The following is an 18,731-nucleotide window of genomic DNA, read 5'->3' on the forward strand; positions in this document are numbered from 1 at the left end:
CTCAATCCAGACCAGTCCGAATGCTCTCTCAGCAGATGTGCTGGGTCGATGCCAGGTGTTTGAAGAGACCCAGATTTAAAGGTGAGAGGTAAAATTTTTTATTGGCTGCCCCAAGGCCAAGACATGCACCTTCATCCTCTGTGGCGGTGCCAAGCAGTTTATGGAGGAGACAGAGTGGTCCCTGCATGATGCCATCAGGAATGAGTCAGTGGTGGCTGGTGGCGGGGTCATTGAGAGGGAGTTCTTTAAGTACCTTCGGGATTTCCCAAGGACTATTCCAAGAAAACAGCAGCTGTTGATTGGGGCATATACAAAGGCCTTGGAGATTACCCCACACCAGCCGTGCAATAAGGCTGGCTTTGATGCCACAAAGATTCTTAACAAGCTGCAGGCTCAGCATGTCTGGGGGCACGTGATATGAAGTAGACATCAACAACAAGGACATTGCTGACAACTTTGAGGCCTTCTCAAGGCTGGGAGCCAGTTATGGTATGGATCAATGCCCTGGCAGTATTCTGTTTTGGCTCAGTTTACCTTTCAGCCTTTCCGACTGCTCTCCATGTGGCGTCCATGACTGGAAGATTTGCTTTCCCTGAATTCGTTCTATGCATCTCTGCTTCTGTGCCTTTGTTTATGTTTCCTACCAGCTGGAGTGTCCCTGCTGTCCTCTGAATTAGTTGTATTTATCCTTTGGACCTCCACTGAGCTTTACCTTTCATGTCACTTTTGTTCTTTCTTCTCAGGATCTGGTTTTGTCCTCACCAAGCTGAGATCCCAGATTTCAGAGATAGTTTCATTCCTCTTTCCCTATAGCACAAAGCCATATTAGTAAACAGCTGCTCAGGAAATATCTGTAGCCTAGGTGAATCAGGCCCACCTGGTAAAATGTAAGGATATCTGCACTTTCACTTTTATAGCTCCCTCTGGTTCTCACTAGGGTGTTTTTTTTCCCTTCAGCATATTTCATTTTCTTTTGAGCAGTCCTCAACTTCCAGAAACTTACCTGAAGATAAAATATCTTCTTTCCTCTTTTCAATGGGGGAAACTTGGCAAACACCCAAGCTTTGTCCAAGGCCTGGGACCGAATGAACACCAAGATCCTGTACAAGGTACCAGATTGTGTTCTTCCTTCAGGTCTCCTCTCCTTCTTTCTCTCCCTGTGGCTCACCTCTTTGGAAGCACTAGAAAGATGCCCTTGCTGTGCTTCTGTGTGTTCTATGTTCTCGGGAGAGGTGATAATGCCAGGTTTTCTCTCTTTCTATTTCACACATCCTATTCAATGTTTCCTTCTTCCTGGAAGAGTAAGGAAGCTGTGTTTATCTGGAGACCACAGACACCACAGTTGAAGACTGACATTGCTGCACCCTGATATTTCTAAAGAAACTTCAGTATTTCAATCTGACATATTTGAAATATCAATGTCTCGAACCTGAGAACTGGGTCTTGGGGAGAATTAGCGCTTAGATGTCTGATGTTGGAGCTGCTGCACATCAGGCCATGGCTGAGAGTATGTGAGCCACGCCTTGCCCTTTTCTGAGGCCAGGGAAGTGGATGGAGATAGATAGCAGGCAAGGTGGTGCTGAAGAACATAGTGCCTTGCCTCCATTGTAGACTTGAATAGGTAGGAGGCAAGGACAGGAGGCAAAGAGCCCCATTGCCCTTGGCATCATCCAAAGCACTGTCTGTTGAAACCAGGTCCTAGTTTTGTGTCTTGTGTCAATACCTGAATCCTTGACAAAAGAAAAGTGGTTTTGATGATTTGAAGAAGTAAGGGTGATTTTGACAGAAAATATATTTTAAAAATTTTGGTTGGGCATGGTGGCTCACACCTTTAATCCTAGCACTTTGGGAGGCCAAGGTGGGTGGATCACGAGGTCAAGAGATTGAGACCATCCTGGCCAACATGGTGAAACTCTGTCTCTACTAAAAATACAAAAATTAGCCAGGCATGGTGGTGCACGCCTGTAGTCCCAGCTACTCAGGAGGCTGAGACAAGAGATTTGCTTGAACCCGGGAGGCAGAGGTTGCAGTGAGCCAAGATGGGGCCACTGCTCTCCAGCCTGGCAACAGAGAAACTCCATCTAAAAAAAAATTTTTTTTCTTTTTTTGACCAATTGCAATAGTTATCATCAAGCCAATTTCCATAGCCTGCCACCAAGGGGAAGTGGTATAGCATGAATCATTCTGAATGCTTCATCTTTGAAGTGTTTGCTTTTACCACCTCAGAGGAAGTAAATGGGCATGGTGAGACTCCTAAAATGACAGGGTTTCTTTTTGGCCAAAGCTGGTATCTGACTTGCCACATTCCTCTGAATCTGGAGCAGCTGCAGGGGTGGGAGAATGCCAGCCCAGAGTCAGTCCATCGGAGCTGCATTTCCAAGGACCACTGCCTTCATCTATGTAATGACCTGTTACTTTCAGAACTTTCAGCTTCCCAGGGTGTGGTAGAAATCTTGGTCACTGAATGTAAAGGGGCTTAATAAAGGGTATAGATATTTTTCAAAAATGAAAATAACTATTTTCTTATTATAAGTGATATGCTTTTATAAAGATCTTAGGAAAACTAGAAAAAATTAGAATGTAGAAAATTGCAAAATAAACTTCATTAGAGATATTTTGATATGTATCTTTTCAGTGTCTTTTCAAAAATTTTTTAAATATGGTGAGAATATTGCCCAGCTGAAACTCCCGAGCTCAAGGGATCCTCCCACCTCAGCTTCTCAAAGTGTTGGGAATACAGGTGTGAGCCCCTGTACCCAGCCAATTCACAAAATTTTTTGAAGAACAAATGTGGTAGCATCGATACATTCTGTTAGATTGTCTTTTTTAAAAAACCTAATGTAATTTGTTCATCTTTTTATATCTGTAAATATAGCTCAACACAATTATACCTTTTGTGAATGTATTATGTCTTACAATTTACATTTTATCTTACATTTTACATGCATTTTCCCAAATCTTCATGTTTTCCATCTGCAAAGGTAATACATTCTGATTATGAAAAATTAAAAGTTACATAGAAATATACCGTTATCTACCTACCAGATAACTATTATTAACAATGTGTATTTATTTTTCCAGGAATTAAAAAATCTATCCTATGCGTGAGTATTGTAAATAAAACTTTAAAAACATTTGAGTGTCAAGTCTTATGTTGGGCTCTGGGGACAGAGATGAAAGAGAGCCCTGGAAAGGTTTACAGTTCAACCAGGGAAAGATTAATGTGCAAATAAATCACTGATATCTTGTTAAAATTCAGATTCTGATTCTGTAGGTCTGGAATGGGGCCTACATTCTTCATTTCAAACGAAGTCCCAGCTAATGTCGTTGCTGATGGTCCAAGGACCAGGCTTTGGGTCGCAGAGATTTAAGTTGCAATACAATAATAAAAGTGTTATAGTTAAGGTAAAAACAGGTGCTGTGGGAGACTAGAGGTGATAACTAATTGCCTGTGGGACTCCTTGATGACAGTGACATTTGAGGTAGGCCTTGAAGGGAATTTTACGTGGGGCTAGGAGAGGGGTACAGGGCATTCCATGCACAGGGGACAGTCTAAGCAAAGGCAGTGTTTGAGGTAGAATGGAAGCCAACACTGGATGAAAGTTTGCTGCCTGCCAGACATTGTACTTGTTGCCTTTACCCACCAGAACTGGCAAATAATAGGGCAGTACTGCAGATAACGAGTACATAGAAGGATGGAAGGATGGCAGGAAACGGGTCAGGAAGGGTGGACTGGAACCAAATTGCGAAGAGGATTGTGAATCCCAGCTCAAACGTTTGTATTTTGCTCTACAAATGGGAGTTGCTTGCTTATGTGTATGTATGTGTAATAAAGAGGTTTATTTATTTATTTATTTGAGATGGAGTCTTGCTCTGTCACCCAGGCTGGAGTGTAGTGGCGCGATCTTGGCTCACTGCAAACTCCACCTCCGGGGTTCATACCATTCTCTTGCCTCAGCCTCCCCAGTAGTTGGGACTACAGGTGTCTGCCACCACACCTGGCTAATTTTTTGTATTTTTAGTACAGACGGGGTTTCACCATGTTAGCCAGATGGTCTCAATCTCTTGACCTTCTGATCTGCCCACCTTGGCCTCTCAAAGTACTAGGATTACAGGTGTGAGATACCTCACCCAGAAAATAAAGAGGTTTTTTAACTTCCCTCATAGAAACAAGAAATGGCTAAGTAGAAACAAGCATGTTTATAGTGCTCAGAAATAACTATATAGTATTTAAGTACAATTGTTATTCTTTTTATTTTGTTTCCTCTTAGCTTTTTGTCTCTTAAAATGCCATCCTTTTCATTGTTCTTTTTAAATTTAAAATACTTTTTATTTATTTTTTTGAGATGGAGTCTTACTCTGTCACCAAGGCTGGAGTGCAGAGGTGCAATCTTAGCTCACTGCAACCTGTGCCTCCCAGGTTCAAGCGATTCTCCTGCCTCAGCCTCCTGAGTAGCTGGGATTACAGGCGACTACCACCATGCCCGGCTAATTTTTATATTTTTAGTAGAGACAAGGTCTCATCGTGTTGGTCAAGCTGGTCTTGAACTCCTGAACTCAAGTGATCTGCCTGCTTCGGCCTCCCAAAATGCTGGGATTACAAGTGTGAGCTACTGCACACTACACTCGGCCTGATTTATTTTTTGAGTAAGTGATACATCAATATTGTAAAAAAGGTATGCGAGAGCATATTTAGACTGGGCACAATGGCTTATCCCAGCACTTTGGGAGGGCGAGGTGGGAGGGTGGCTTGAGGTCAGGAGTTTAGACCAGCCTGAGCAACTGTCTCTTTTGAGACTCTATCTCTACAAAAAAATAAAAGAGGGCCGGGCGTGGTGACTCATACCTGTAATCTCAGCACTTTGGGAGGCCCAGGCTGGCAGATCATGAGGTCAAGAGATTGAGACCATCCTGGCCAACAGGGTGAAACCCTGTCTCTACTAAAATACAAAAATTAGCTGGGTGTGGTGGCGTGCACCTTTAGTCCCAGCTGCTAAGGAGGCTAAGGCAGGAGAATTGCTTGAATCTGGGAGGCAGAAGTTGCAGTGAGCCGAGATCACGTCACTGCACTTTAGCCTGGGCAACAGAGTGAGACTCTGTCTCAAATAAATGAATAAATAAATAAATAAAATAATACAAAATAAATAAATAAAAGAGCCATGTGTGGTGGTGTGTGCCTATAGTCCTAGCTATTTGAGAGGCTGAGGCGGGAGGATCACTTGAGCCCAGGAGTTTGAGGTTACAGTGAGCCATGATTACACCACTTCACCCTAGCCTGGGCAACAGAGTGAGGCCCTGTCTCTAAAAGAACAATGGTGTACTCAGTGAAAAATGCTTCTCCCCCAGTTTCCCAATTCCCTTCCCTGAAAGCAACCCATATTGGATGTTTCTTGTGTATCCTTCCAGAAATACTATTTGCCTGGGTGAGTGTGGTGGGCAGGTATCCTCAAAGGCAGCTCCCAGTGCTCCTACCTCTGGTATTCACGCCCCTGTGCACTCCCCTCCCCTTCCATATGGGCTGGACTTACAGATCTACTTCTAATGAACAGAATACCACACAAGTGGTAGGATGTCACTTCTGAAATAGGTAAAAAAGACTGCAGCTTCCATCTGGGTGCTCTCTCTCTCTGGGATCAGCCACCCTGGGGAAAGACAGCTGCGGTGGTGTGAGGCAGCCCTGTGGAGAGACTCATGTGAGAGACCAATGCCTGCCAACAACCATGTGAGTGAACTTGGAAACATCCTCCCTCCCAGTTGAACCTTCTAATGGGTCCACAGCTGCAGCTGACAGCTTGACTACAGCTCTTGAAAATCCCAGCCAAAGGTGACCAGCCAAGCACTGCCCAGATTCCTGATCCATGTACACTGGGATAAAAAATGTTCCAAATCGCTAAGTTTGGGGGCCATTTGTTCCACAGCAATAGATAATCACTACGTCAAAAAAACCTCCATTTTTATATGAAGGCTAACATACCATATACCCACTTTTTCACCTTGTTCTTTCTTACTGTATCTTGGACTTCATCCTATATATATAAGAGTTTCCTTACATTGTTTTAAACAGTTGCATAGATTTCTGTTGTGTGGGTAAACCATAATTTACTTAAAATAGCCCCTTAGGGTGGACATTTGTTTCCAAAGTCTTCATACCTATTGGTTTTTATAATAGCAACCCCCCTGCACTCCCACTCTTGTTCATTAGGCCTTCCCCCAACCCCCTGGAATTTTCCATTTAGCTAATCCCACCACCTTCCAACAACAACAACAAAATAAATTGTCAGTATTTTTTACTGGAATCATTAAATTGATAACTAATTCAGGGAGTGTCACCACAATGGGAATACTTCTGGTGCTCCTCCTTTATGTATGCCACTGGCTTATGAATGAAGACATCAGTGTGAGTTTTGTTCTCTGTTTCTCCTCAGCTGGGTCAGAACCTCTTTCTCTGTCCGTGTAAGACAGTCTTGGGATGAAATGAAGAGTTTTGGTTTCCCTCTATCCTGTCCCTCCCCATCCACATCTAGAAACTGACCTTCAGATTCTTCTCTCAGAGTAAGGGTTGTCTCAAGTAATTTCCCCTAAGTCTATTTCCTCATCTGTATAGGAGAAGTGATGATATGTCTTTACATGGTTGTAAGGTTTAAGTGAGAGGAGTAGTGAGGGCTTTTGGTACATTTATCAGCATTTAAGGGATTGAAATTCACTTAAGTTTTATTAGTCACTCACTAAGTGTATAGCTCTGTGCTAGGCTCTTTAATATTTTTTTAAACCCTCAACAAGTATTGAAACAAGTATACTTACTTCCATCAGGTAGATGAAGAGACGGAGACAGAGACCTGGTAAGTTTTCTAAATGCTCGTAACGTGATGAAACATCTGCAAAACTCAACTATAAATTCCTGGCCACTGCCAAGCAGAGGATGCTGTTTTCCAGGCACGTTTTGTCCAGCTGGTGGCTCTGTCCCCTTACCCAGTTTGCATTTTTGCACTTGCCTCTTTAAACTTTTGATTTGATTTGTCAGTGTTGTTGCCAGAATTTGCACTAGGGCTTGCTTGGTTCTGGTGCAAGGTGCTTTCCCCCACACCACTGTTCGCTCTCTGCCACAGAAGGCAAGAGCATGTCTAACGTCTACTCAGCTGTAACAAGAGTGAGGTTTTCTGATACCCAGCCCTGCACAGGACATGGATCCTGCAGTGCAGAGCTACCACCATCTGACTTGGCAGTGACACATGAAGTATCCAAGCCTCTTCCAGGATAGCCGCAACCTTGCCAGTTACCCTCCCTTGTGATCCCATAACCAAGAGGGTTGGAGCAAATCCTGGCATGGTTTACCAGAGTCCTACACTTTTGCCCTTGATGCCAGGGCCTCGTAGGGGAAAGCCAGTGCTTCTGAAGGAATGACAGGGGCACCCCTTCCAGGCACTCTCCTCCTCCCCATCCTTCCTGGAAGGCTTCTTCTTGGTTTCCACATAGAGCAAAGGAAAGTCATTTTTCCGAGACTATAGGGCCCCAGCCCAGAGATTCCGATCTAGTATGTATGGGGAGGGGCCAGATATCTGCACACTTACTAAGTACCTTCATTCTGTTACAGGGCCATTCCTTAAGAAAGAGCCTCCATCCTGAGAAAAAGCAGCAGTTAGCACAGAGATTGATGGCTGGGTAGAGTAGCCACAAAGACGGCCCTTCTCTGGGGAAGAAACACCTTCATAATGTCCTCACTGCACCTCTCCTTCCCTTTTTGTTGACAGTCCTCAAGTCCAACAGGTACCTCGGCGTTGCTCCCCCCACCCCTCCATGCTGTTTGGGTGGGACAGTCATAACCTATGTATATGGGGCTTTAGCGCCTGTCGCATCCATATCCATTCATTCTGAGGCCTCCTTGTGTGCCCAGCACAGAACTCATCATTAGCAATACAGAGATAAATGAAAGAAGTCCATGATCTAGTAGGCCAGGCAGATCTGCAAGCCCTTCGTGAGAAGGGCTATTGGTAAGGATGTGTGGGGAATGCAGTGGATGGAGAGAGCGACTGATTATGTTTGTGAGTTTTTGTAGGAGGAGAGATAGGGGAATATGAGACTAGATCCTCTGTGACTTAATTTCAGCAAGAATCTTCCCTCTGGTCTCTAGTAGAGTAAGTGATGGGGTGGGGGTCAGTGTGGCCTGTTGGCCATCATGTGAGCAGGGAGCAACCCTCTCTGCTCTGGTTCATCTCTTCGGATTGAAACACGTGGAGCAGTTCTTAATTTGTATGGAGTGCCCAGACTAATAAATCCTCTACTCAACTGCAATCCCCACACTGTGTTTATAGGCAACAGCTGACTTTTATCAGATAGTTTGTTCTTTCACATAAGCAGAATTGTGTGGGTCTCCTGACCTGGCTCGTAATGTGATAAAATGTCTGCAAAACTCAACTATAAATCCCTGGCACCTGCCAAGCAGAGGATGCTATTTTCCAGGCACATTTTGTCCAGCTGGTGGCTCTGTCCCCTTACCCAGTTTGCATTTTTGCACTTGTCTCTTTAAACTTGGATTTGTTTTTCAGTTCTCTGCGGCCTCTTTAAAGGCAACTGAAAAATGAGGGGTAGGAAAAAGGAACTAGAAAGTTACGTCTGTGCTAAAAATTACCCCTGGCTTATGTTGCTCTGAAAGCCAGTTCTGATCCCACTGTTGAAACAGAGACATCAGGCTTCCCAGCCACATGAACCCCAGGGCAGGGGACCGGAGGCCGGTGCCAGCCGAGCCCGTTATTAATACTTTGATTCTTTTCTGGGCCATCACCTTTTGTACTTACCAAAGGCCCCTACCCTCAGTTGTCAGTTCTGTAAATTAAAGAAACAACTCCAGAGGCCTTTTCTCCAGATGGTCTCCAAGCATGACATCTTTTCCCAGCATTTAGAGCTCCCCCAACACAGAGAGATGAAATTTAAATGCCCTCTCTCCTCCAAATAGGGCGAGACCCGTACTCTTGGAGAACGCTGGGTGGCTGGGGTGGACTGGGTGGTTGGGAGAGTTACAAAGGCCTCAGTGGTGCATCTAGGAAAGGTTGAGTGTGGTCCTGGCTGTGTCTCAGGATTACCCACCTGTGTTTATGGGTTCTCTTCATTTTGATCAGACCATTAGGTCAGAAGGCTCCTGTGGCTGCTCTTCCTGTGGCCTTATCCATTGCTTGTTTTCCCCAGCCCAGACTTCACGGCTGGCTCTTACAAGGGGTCCCAAGGTGGGTTTCATGCTCTGCTGTCACTCTCAAAATTCTGAACAGTTTTTGAATAGATTTTTGAACTGATTTTCCTTTTGCACTGGGCCCTGCAAATTATGTTGCCAGTTCTGCCCAGCTTCTCTGTGGGTCCTACTGGTTGTAGCTGCCCCAGTACTATGGACCCTTTCTTCCCCAAGTTTAAGTTTGAGCCTTTGCAGAGCAGGTTAGTTACCTGTCATTGAGGAATTCAGCCTTGTCCCCCTCCCAAAGGCTCCCTGTTATCCACTCTTCTGGCAACAGCCAATCCCTGTTAAGTGACATTATCTCTACAGGCCCTAAAGAGGTGCCTGCCAATCCCAACTCGCTAAGTCGTCTGCAGCTGCTCCTGGCCCCTTCTTATCATTTTCTAGAAAATATTTCTAGTCAATGCGCTTGCTTGGAGGAAGCTGCCTGCTTTTATGGAGGAGCTGTGGTCTTTGCTAGAGAAAACATCCCCTAACTCCTACCTCCACCTCAAAGGCAAGACATTGTTTCCTGCTATGGGAAAGGAGACCTACTTTTACTTTTCCAAGCCCAACTCAGACACCATCTCCTCTGTGGTATCTCATCTTACACCCCTAGATGGAAATCACCCTTCCTTTCTCAGCACAGTGCTTGCAATTCTCTTTACCACTTATTTAAAAAATTTTTTTTTTTAAATAGAGACAGGATTTCACCATGTTGTCCAAGCTGGTCTGAACTCCTGGGCTCAAGAGATCCACCCGGGCTGGGTGCGGTGGCTCACACCTGTAATCCCAGCAATATGGGAGACCGAGGCGAGCAGATCGCTTAAGCCCAGGGGTTTGAGACCAGCCAAGGCAACATAGTGAGACCCCATCTCTTAAATAAATAAATAAAAGAGATCTGCTCACCTTGGCCTCCCAAAGTGCTGGGATTATAGGCATGAGCCACCACACTCAGCCTATTTTTTTTTTTTTTTTAACGTACATCCAGCTCCTGCAGGAAACTTTATTTTTTCTTATCCATTCTTGTATACCTACCAGCTCAGTAAGGGGCTCAGCCCCATCTGGGAATTGAACCAAGTGGTAGAAATGGTGCAGGGGCCTTTGCAGCTGCCTGGCATGGAGAAGGTGGGCCCTGCTCTACCCAGTGGGATGGTGCAAGGGGTGGCAGTGGTCTCTGGCAGAGCTGGCTGGCTGCTGGCAGCCATGGCCTTCCGTAAAGCCACAGTATCCTACAAAGATTGTGAGCTTTGGCATAATCCTGGCTCCACCACCTAGGATGTGGGCCTTGTGTTTTACCTCTCTTACCTGTGAGAAGAGGATAAGAAGACCTGACTCACTGAGCTATTTTGAAAATGAAATGAACTAATTCATTCAAACCACAGATGATGAAGCCCAGCACCCAGTAGGTTCTTAATTAATTATAGGTTTTATCCTCCCCCTGGGGGAGGACTTGGGGCTGAGGCCCATTTCCTCCTCTGCCAGGTACCTCCTTCCCACAGAACCCAGGGTGTAACCTCTCCTTGAGGCCAAGGTAAGCCACAGTCCTCTGTGGCTACTGCTGTGTGGTGAAGGTCCTGGGCAGGGAGTTGGGACATCTGGGTTTCTGACCCAGCTCTGCCACCTCAGTGGGACCTGAGCATGTGACTTCACCTCTCTAGACCCTAGGGTCTTCATCAAACAAAGAGGGCAGGTAGGCAAAAGTTTCAACTTCGCAGAGCTGCTTCAAAAATGAAGTGGGCTAATGCACGTAAAAGAGCTTGAAATCAGGGCTGGGCGCATTGGCTCACATCTGTAATCCTAGTACTTTGGGAGGCCAAGGCGGGGAGGAGGAATGCTTGAGCCCGGGAGTTCGAGACCAACCTAGGCAACATATCAAGACCCCGTCTCTACAAAAAAATAAAAAAATAAGCCGAGTGTGGTGACACACACCTGTAGTCCCAGCTACTTAGGAGGCTGAGGTGGAAGGCGGGGAGGATTGCTTGAGCCCGGGAGGTCGAGGCTGCAGTGAGCCATGATTGTACCACTGCACTCCAGCTTCCGTGATAGAGCAAAAGCCTGTTAAAAAAAAAGAAAACTTGAAATCATATCATAGAAACAGAAGCGATTGTCCTCTGAGAAGCAAAAGGATTTGGGAGCCAATGAGAATAATACTATAATTGCCACTTGTGGAAGGTTCTCAACTTTGTGCTTACTCTCAGCGCTTTCACATTCATTAAACAACCCTGTGAGGTACGTGCTATTTCCCCCATTTGACAGACACGGATGCTGATTTGGGGGCTGGTGGTCAAATGACTTCTCAAAGGTCGCATAGCCAATCTGAGATTTTAACTTTGATCGGACTCTAGGCAAATCACCTACCGTCTCGGTGCCTCAGTTTCTTCCCCTGTGCAATGAAAATCATTATTCCCCTCTGAGAATCAGGGATCATTTCATCCATGTGGCACAGTGCTGGGTGAATTTTCTTCTCTTGCTTGGAAACAGGAATTCCTGCTAGGCATCTTAGCCTTAAGAGCTGCTGTGGGCTGGACAGTGGCTGACTCCAGCCTTTCTGGGGAGTTCTAGTGACTGCTGAGTGCGGGAAGCATTGACCAGGTGGGAGCATAGGTGTGTCAATTCCTGGCTACAATTCAGCCCCCAGGCCAGCCATGTGAACCTCTCCTTGCCCAGGGGAATCTGGGGACCTGCATCATTTCTATCTCTGTCCACTGAAATCATCATCGCTCCCTGCGAGTCTCCAAAGCACCAGAATCCTGCATCACAGTAAGGGGAAAAATGCTTCCAGTGCAGCAAGCCATGCAGACATGTTTGAGAGAATAACCAGTGCCGCCTGTGCAAGCGACTGATCCCATCTCTTTGATCCATGGCCCGGGACCTAGAAGGGTAGTTCTCACCCACAGAGAGCTGAATAGCTTCCTCCATCTAGTTGCCCTTGGGCCTGGCTGCCTGGTCCAGCAAGACAGAGTTGCCCTTATTTATATCCTGTGTAAGTCTGGCCCAGTGAGGAATAAACAGTCTCTCCATCAGTGAGGATTTAAGAATCTAGACCATTGGTTCTTAATCTCAGGGGCACATTGGAATCATTTGGGGAACTTTATAAAACACTGATGCCTGGGTAGACTCGGGTTCACCCCCTGAGATTCTGGTTTAATTGGCTGGGATGCAGGAATTAAAAAACCCCCTCCCTCACAAGTGATTCTAATAGAGAGCAATGGGGAGAACAACTGCTTTGATACAATTCATTCATTTAAAGATCTTTGACACTGTGTGTCAGGCACTATGCTGTGCTCCAACGTGAACAAAAGAATCTGGATTTTGTCCTCATGGAGCTTGCATTCTAGTGGGGAGGAACAAAATAAATAAGCAAGAAAACAATTTCAGATGGTAATAAGGTCTATAAAGACCATGCAAGCCGGGCACGCGGCTCACACCAGTAATCCCAGCACTTTGGGAGGCCAAGGGGGAAGAATTACTTGAGCCCAGGAGTTTATGACCAGCCTGAGCAACATAGGGAGATCCTTGTCTCTATAAAAAGTAAAAAAAAAAAAAAAAAATTAGCCAGACTTGGTGGCACACACATGGTTCCAGCAATGCGGGAGGCTGGGGTGGGAGGATCACTTGAGCCTGGGAGGTCGAGGCTGCAGTGAACTGTGGTGATACCACTGCATTCCAGCCTGGTTGAAAGAGCAAGACCCTGTCTCCAGAGAGACAGAGAGAGAGAGACAAACATGCAAGTAGTAACAGGATAGAATGACTTGAGGGAGGGTGAGGGGGCAGAGAGGCTTTCTGAGGAGGTGACTTTTGTGCTTAGACCTAAATGAAGTGAACGAGGGGGACGTGTGGATCTGGTGCAGCTGTGCTCAGCGCTGTCTGGGCACTCCAAGACCCTTTCAGGGGTTTTGCAAGTGAAACTTTTTATGATACTAAGATGCTATTTGTTACTCTCATTCTCTCACCAGTCTACAAGGAAGTTTTCGGGTGTCCTGTGATGTATGATGATGTCATCACTCTGACAGCTAATGGGAATTGTTCTTGAATATTCTCATGTTTGGGTTTTTTGTTTGTTTGTTTGTTTGTTTTTTGAGACCAAGTCTCACTATGTTGACCAGGCTCGTTTAGAACTCCGGGGGTCAAGCAATCCTACTTCCTCAGCCTCCCAGGTAACTGGAACTACAGGTGCACCCCACTGAGCCTGGCTTGTATTCTGTTTTTAAAAATCCTCAAATTTAATTTCTCTCTTAGTAAATAGTGATGGATATAACCCATAAAAACACAAACGGACACTCTTTAGAGTCATCAATTATTTTTTCAAATTTTTTGGAAACAGGGTCTCACCCTGTTGACCAGGCTGAAGTACAGTGGCACAATCACAGCTCACTGCAACCTCAACTTCCCAGGCTCAGGTGATCCTCCCACCTCAGCCTCCTGAGTAGCTGAGACCACAGATGCACGCACCACATCTGGCTGATTTTCTTTTTAGTAGAGATAGGGTCTTGCTCTGTTGCCCAGGCTGATCTTGAACTTCTGGCCTCAAGCAACCCTCCCATCCCTGCCCCCCGAAAGTGCTGGGACTATAGGCATGAGCCACCACGCCTGGCCTGGAGTCCTCAATTCTTTTTTCTTTTTGACCTCCTGGGCTCAAGCGATCTTCCCACCTCAGCCTCCTGAGTAGCTGGGACTATAGGTGCTCTTGAGTAGCTGAGACTACAGGTGCACACCACCATGTGTGGTTAATTTTTGTAGTTTTTGTAGAGATGGGGTTTTGCCATGTTTCCGAGGCTGGTCTCAAACTCCCGAACTCAAGCAATCCATCCACCTCGGCCTCCCAAAGTGCTGGGATTACAGGTGTGAGTCACCATGTCCAGCCCCTCAGTTCTTGAGTGTAATAGACTCATGGGACCAAAAGTTTGAGAACTGCTGATCTGGCAGGGGAGCCTTCCAGAGAGTCCAGGGGTGGGAACCAGTTTGGTGTATTCAGGAAAGTGCAGGAAGCAGGGCGACCAGAATGAAGAGAGAAAGGGGATGGAAGCACATGAGGTCACAGGGGAAGGCAGAGACCAGCTCTGCAGGGACCTAGAGGAGGATGATTTCAGGCAGAGAAGACTGGGAGGCTGTCCAGGTGTGAGACACCAGACCAGGATACAGTGATGACAGCGGAGATGGAGAGAAGTGAATCCCAGAGATATCTGGAAAGTTGAATTAGCAGGACCTGCTGATACATTTGATGTAGGGAGAGTAAAGGTGGATGGCTCCAGTTTGCTGGCTGTTCAGCAAGGCAGGGGACAGGTGGGGAATGGGTGGGTAGGGGAGGCAGAATATGAAACATGGGGTTAGGGATATCTGCTGGCTTCTTAAATGGGTTTGGAGGTCACTAGAGAAGTCAGGGCCGGAGTGAGGATCAAGCTTCGGGAGAATGTGTGCAGAGAGGAGAGGCGTCTGAGGGGCTTTGCTGGGGAAGCCCAACCTGCATGACGTAGCCCAAGGAGATGGCAGAGAGGGTGAGAGGAGAACCAGCAGGTACTGGGGGGCAGGAGCCAAGGAAGGAGACAGAGGAAGGAAGAAACGGAGGTGGGGGAGGAAGGAAGAAAAGAAGGAGGGAAGGAAGGAAGGAAGGGAGGGAGGGAGGAAGGGTTCGAGGTGATAAAGAGGCAGAGAGGACACGTAGGATGAGGACAGGCCCATATAGGCTGTGGCCTCTGTAAGAAGAGTTTCTTGGAAGTGGGGGCACAGTAGCTAGTTTGCAGTGGGTTGAAGGGTGAAAGAGATGAGGATATGGAAGTGATGCATGTAGAAAGCCCTTAAGAGGGAAAGGAAGAAGGCAGTGGCTTGAAGCAGATGCAGGGGGCACTTTGGAATGGAGGAGACAGGACCCTGTTCTGTCAGCTGAGGGGCAGAAGACAGCAGCGTGAGAAGGGATGGTTGATGGCACAGAGTTCCCGAGCACAGGTGAAGAGGCTGGCTCAGGACCAGGGCAGGGAAGGACGGAAACCTGACAGTGAGTTTGAGGGGTGAGAGTGTCTTTGGGGTGGCAGGTAAGAGACAAGGTCATTTGCTGAGGGGTACCAGGGTGGTGTGGAGGCTCCAGGAGAGGGGAAGGTATGGAAAGGCCCCTAAGGATGCTGGATGAGGAAGTTGCTGGGCTTAACAGCAAGCCTGGGTTTGGGACTTTCTGTCCCTCACCCATCATGGACCAGGTGGGCTCAGAAAATCCAAAGAGCTCCTCACACCTTCCCCGAATGTTTCCCAGTCATATTCTCCATGCTGAGGGAAGATGGATGGAAGAGGGGTGGGAATGAGCTTTCTGACTTGGTGTGGGGAAACAGGTGCCTGGTGGAGAAGAGCAGCTCTCACAATGCTTCGGGAAGCAGCCAGGATCGTAACATGGACATCCTGGGTCCCTGCATCCTAAACACTGGATAGCCATGCCTGGAGCAGGATCCTTCTTCCCCTCCCTATGTGGGCTTCCTCTCACCCACCAGCCTCATGGTTCCTGACTCTTTTTTCTTTTTTGCCTCCTCATCACTCCCCTCTACATCCCATTCCAGCATAGAAGTCTCCAAGATGGTGGTACTGTCCCAACCTCTCATGAATCTGCCCTTTCCTCTCCCTTCTCCCTGCCTGGACAATTGCTGGCTTCTGCCTCCAACCTGTCCCTCCAGCACACCCTTTGCCAAGAGGATTGCTCTAACATGGAAATCGAGCCATGTTGTCTTCTTGCCCCAAAAGACCTTCAGACATTCCTGGGGTCTTCAGCCTGGTGTCCAAGGCCCCTTGTGAGCCCTTGAGCCCCTCGTCTTCCCGTGCTCTGCAATATGCCCTCCTCTGCACGTCGCCTTTGTCATGGGGGATCTCTCGCTGGGAATGCCTTCTCCCTTCATCCATCTGGGGAGGTTCCGTTTACCTTTCAGTGTAAACATCACCTCCTCTACGAAGTCTTCTTTGACCACCAGGTCAAGTCACCTCCCTCGTCCGAGTCCCCAGAGTACAGTAAATCCGCACTTAACATTGTTGGTAGGTTCTTGGAAACTGACTTTAAGGGAAACAACACACAGCAGGTCCTCAAATAACAGCATTTTGTTTCATTCAATGTCCATGAGGAAAATATTGGTTTTGTTATATGTTATTTTGCTTAATGTCAGTTTCCAAGAACCGATTGACGATGTTAAGTAAGGACTGACTGTATCACACGCTCCAGTATCATAGCCCATCCCACTTTCGGGTAACTGGCTATTTATACGTCCATCTCCTTTCCCTGGACTCCTCCAGGACAGGGGCCAGGTTTGCTCCTCTTTTCTGTCCCAGCCAGGAACAGTTTGGAGCCTTGTGGGTGCTGGAATGAATGAATGAATGAATGAATGAATCAATCAATCAATGTTCTCATGGATCCTGTGTCTTCAATGTGGGAATCTTTTCTATAGCTCTCTTTAAAAAAATGTATTATCTGGTTTTATACAATCCAAAAATGCATAGGGACTCAAAGACCCAAGAAGGGACTTTGCAGTGCAAAGGAAGAGGACTCAGCCCCGCTGAAGTGTGCACAGAGGACCACTGGCAGCTTCCCGGGTTCCCCTGCAGAAGGCCTCCTGAGGCCATTAACCAGGACCCCTGGGGAGTCCCGTACTACCAGCTGAGCCTCTGGACAACACAGGCCGGAGAAGCACTGATGACTGGGAGGCCTAAGGGAGACAGCAGTCACTCATCAATCCAGATTGGCACAAGTTGCCCTTGCCCAGAGGCAGGGGGCTGTATGGGAGGAACCCTAATCCATGAGGCCCTGGCTCCCCGAGCCTGCGTGACAGCCTGGACAGTCACAATGGTTGTGCATAGTCACATCTGCAGGTAATTTCTTCATCCATCTGCATTGGAATGGATCTCATTCAGTTCATTAGAACAACACCCTCTGTCCCAGTGCCATCTCTCAGGCGGGAGGGGCTGCTGCGTGCCCTGGAGAGCATGCTGCTCAGGCTCCGTGTTGGAACCTTCTGTCTCTTAGTGGGCTCTAATTGCATTAGGAGTAACCATGAGGTCAGCGGGCATGCTTGTTATAGGCGGCCTGGCCTCCAGCCGCCTGGGTGCGTGCACAAGGAGCTCCCAGGCCGTGCTGTCTGACATTTGCGATCGTTTAATGGAAATAAGTTCCATCTTGGAGCTCTGCTCAGCAGAGACCTCTCTTCCTCCAAGAAGACTTCCTCATCCCCTCTAGACCTGGATGAGGTGTCCTGACCTGATTCTTTGTCTATCACAGCACTGACAATGCACACTATCTTGAAGTTTTCTGGTCACTTGCTCCTGGAGGACAGCCAAACTGTCCTCCTCAGACAGGACATAAATCCTGCTGGCAAGTCACTGGGCCAGCTCGCCTCCTGGAGCTGGTTCCCTCCCGGAGCTCGGCAGGGTGCAGCTGTTTGCACCCCAGTTCAGGAAAGGTCCTGGGGTGCTGATGGGGTGCAGGGAGGGGAGGAGAGCACTATTTTGGGAGCCAAATTCCAGAGGAGCAGCATCCAGGCTGGGCAAGTTATTAATGCTTAACTCTCTGAGCTTTGGTTTTTCTCATCTGTAAAAGGGGAAGGTTGATACCTGCTTCTCTTAGTTATTCTAAGAATTAAAGGCCCAACGATGCCTGACACCCTGTAGCTACACAGAATGTGATTTTTTCCATCAACCATGTACCAGCTGTGTGACCTCGGGTGAAGCACACAACTTCTCTGTGCTCCCATTTCCTCACCTGTAAAATGACATCATGGCAGTGCCTATCTCATATGGCGTTTGTGAGGATTATGTAGGGTAACATGGGTAAGGCGATGAGAATGGTGCCTGCACGTGGGAAGCCCTCAGCGCACATTGCTGTCACTGTTTTTACTTCTTTGTAGGACACAGCTTTGGAGTGAGGCCGGGTAAATACATGATTTGGATGGTTTGGCAGCTGATCCTCTCCTGGCAGAGCTCTAAGCTGAGCTCTGTTTGGAGGAGAAAGGTTTTGCAGGTTTGGAGGAGAAAGAGGGCCAGTGAGAATACTGAGTTCCAGACTGACCAAATATCTTGTTCCTTTAACAGATGTTTGTGGAGGTCCTACTGTGTGCCAAGCACTGGGTTAAATATGTCAAATTGACAGGGATGTCTACCTGGTTACTGGATATTCATGTGATCTGTTGATTTTATTTTTCTCTTCAATGGGCTATCCATTTAAAAATAATTTAAAAAAGGCTCACTGATGCTGCCCCAGCTGAGCTACTGAGTGCACCTGCATGGCACACAGGTCCTGGGATTTTAGAGTCCAGCTCTTGCTCTGTTCACCGTCTTCCCCTTTTTCTAGTCTCAGCAGAGACCTCTTCCTCCAAGAAGTCTTTCCCATCCCCTCTAGACCAGGGTGAGGTGTCCTGACCTGATTCTTTGTCTATCACAGCACTGACAATGCACTATCTTGAAGTCTTCTGGTCACTTGTTCCTGACCTAGGATGGACAGGCACTGGGTCTCTTGCTCCCTGCTCTCCAGAACCCAGTGAATGCCCAGCACCGAGCAGATGCTCAACCA

The 18,731-nt window shown here is 47.1% G+C and overlaps 1 pseudogene; it reads left to right on the forward strand.

Annotated features, from left to right (window-relative positions):
• Nucleotides 1-770, forward strand: part of LOC117097395 — a 13,191-nt pseudogene extending 12,421 nt beyond the window's left edge.
• The last annotated feature ends 17,961 nt before the right edge of the window (nt 771-18,731 follow it).

Source organism: Trachypithecus francoisi, unplaced genomic scaffold, assembly GCF_009764315.1.
Source record: "Trachypithecus francoisi isolate TF-2019V2 unplaced genomic scaffold, Tfra_2.0 Lachesis_group15, whole genome shotgun sequence".
Taxonomy (NCBI): Eukaryota; Metazoa; Chordata; class Mammalia; order Primates; family Cercopithecidae; genus Trachypithecus; species Trachypithecus francoisi.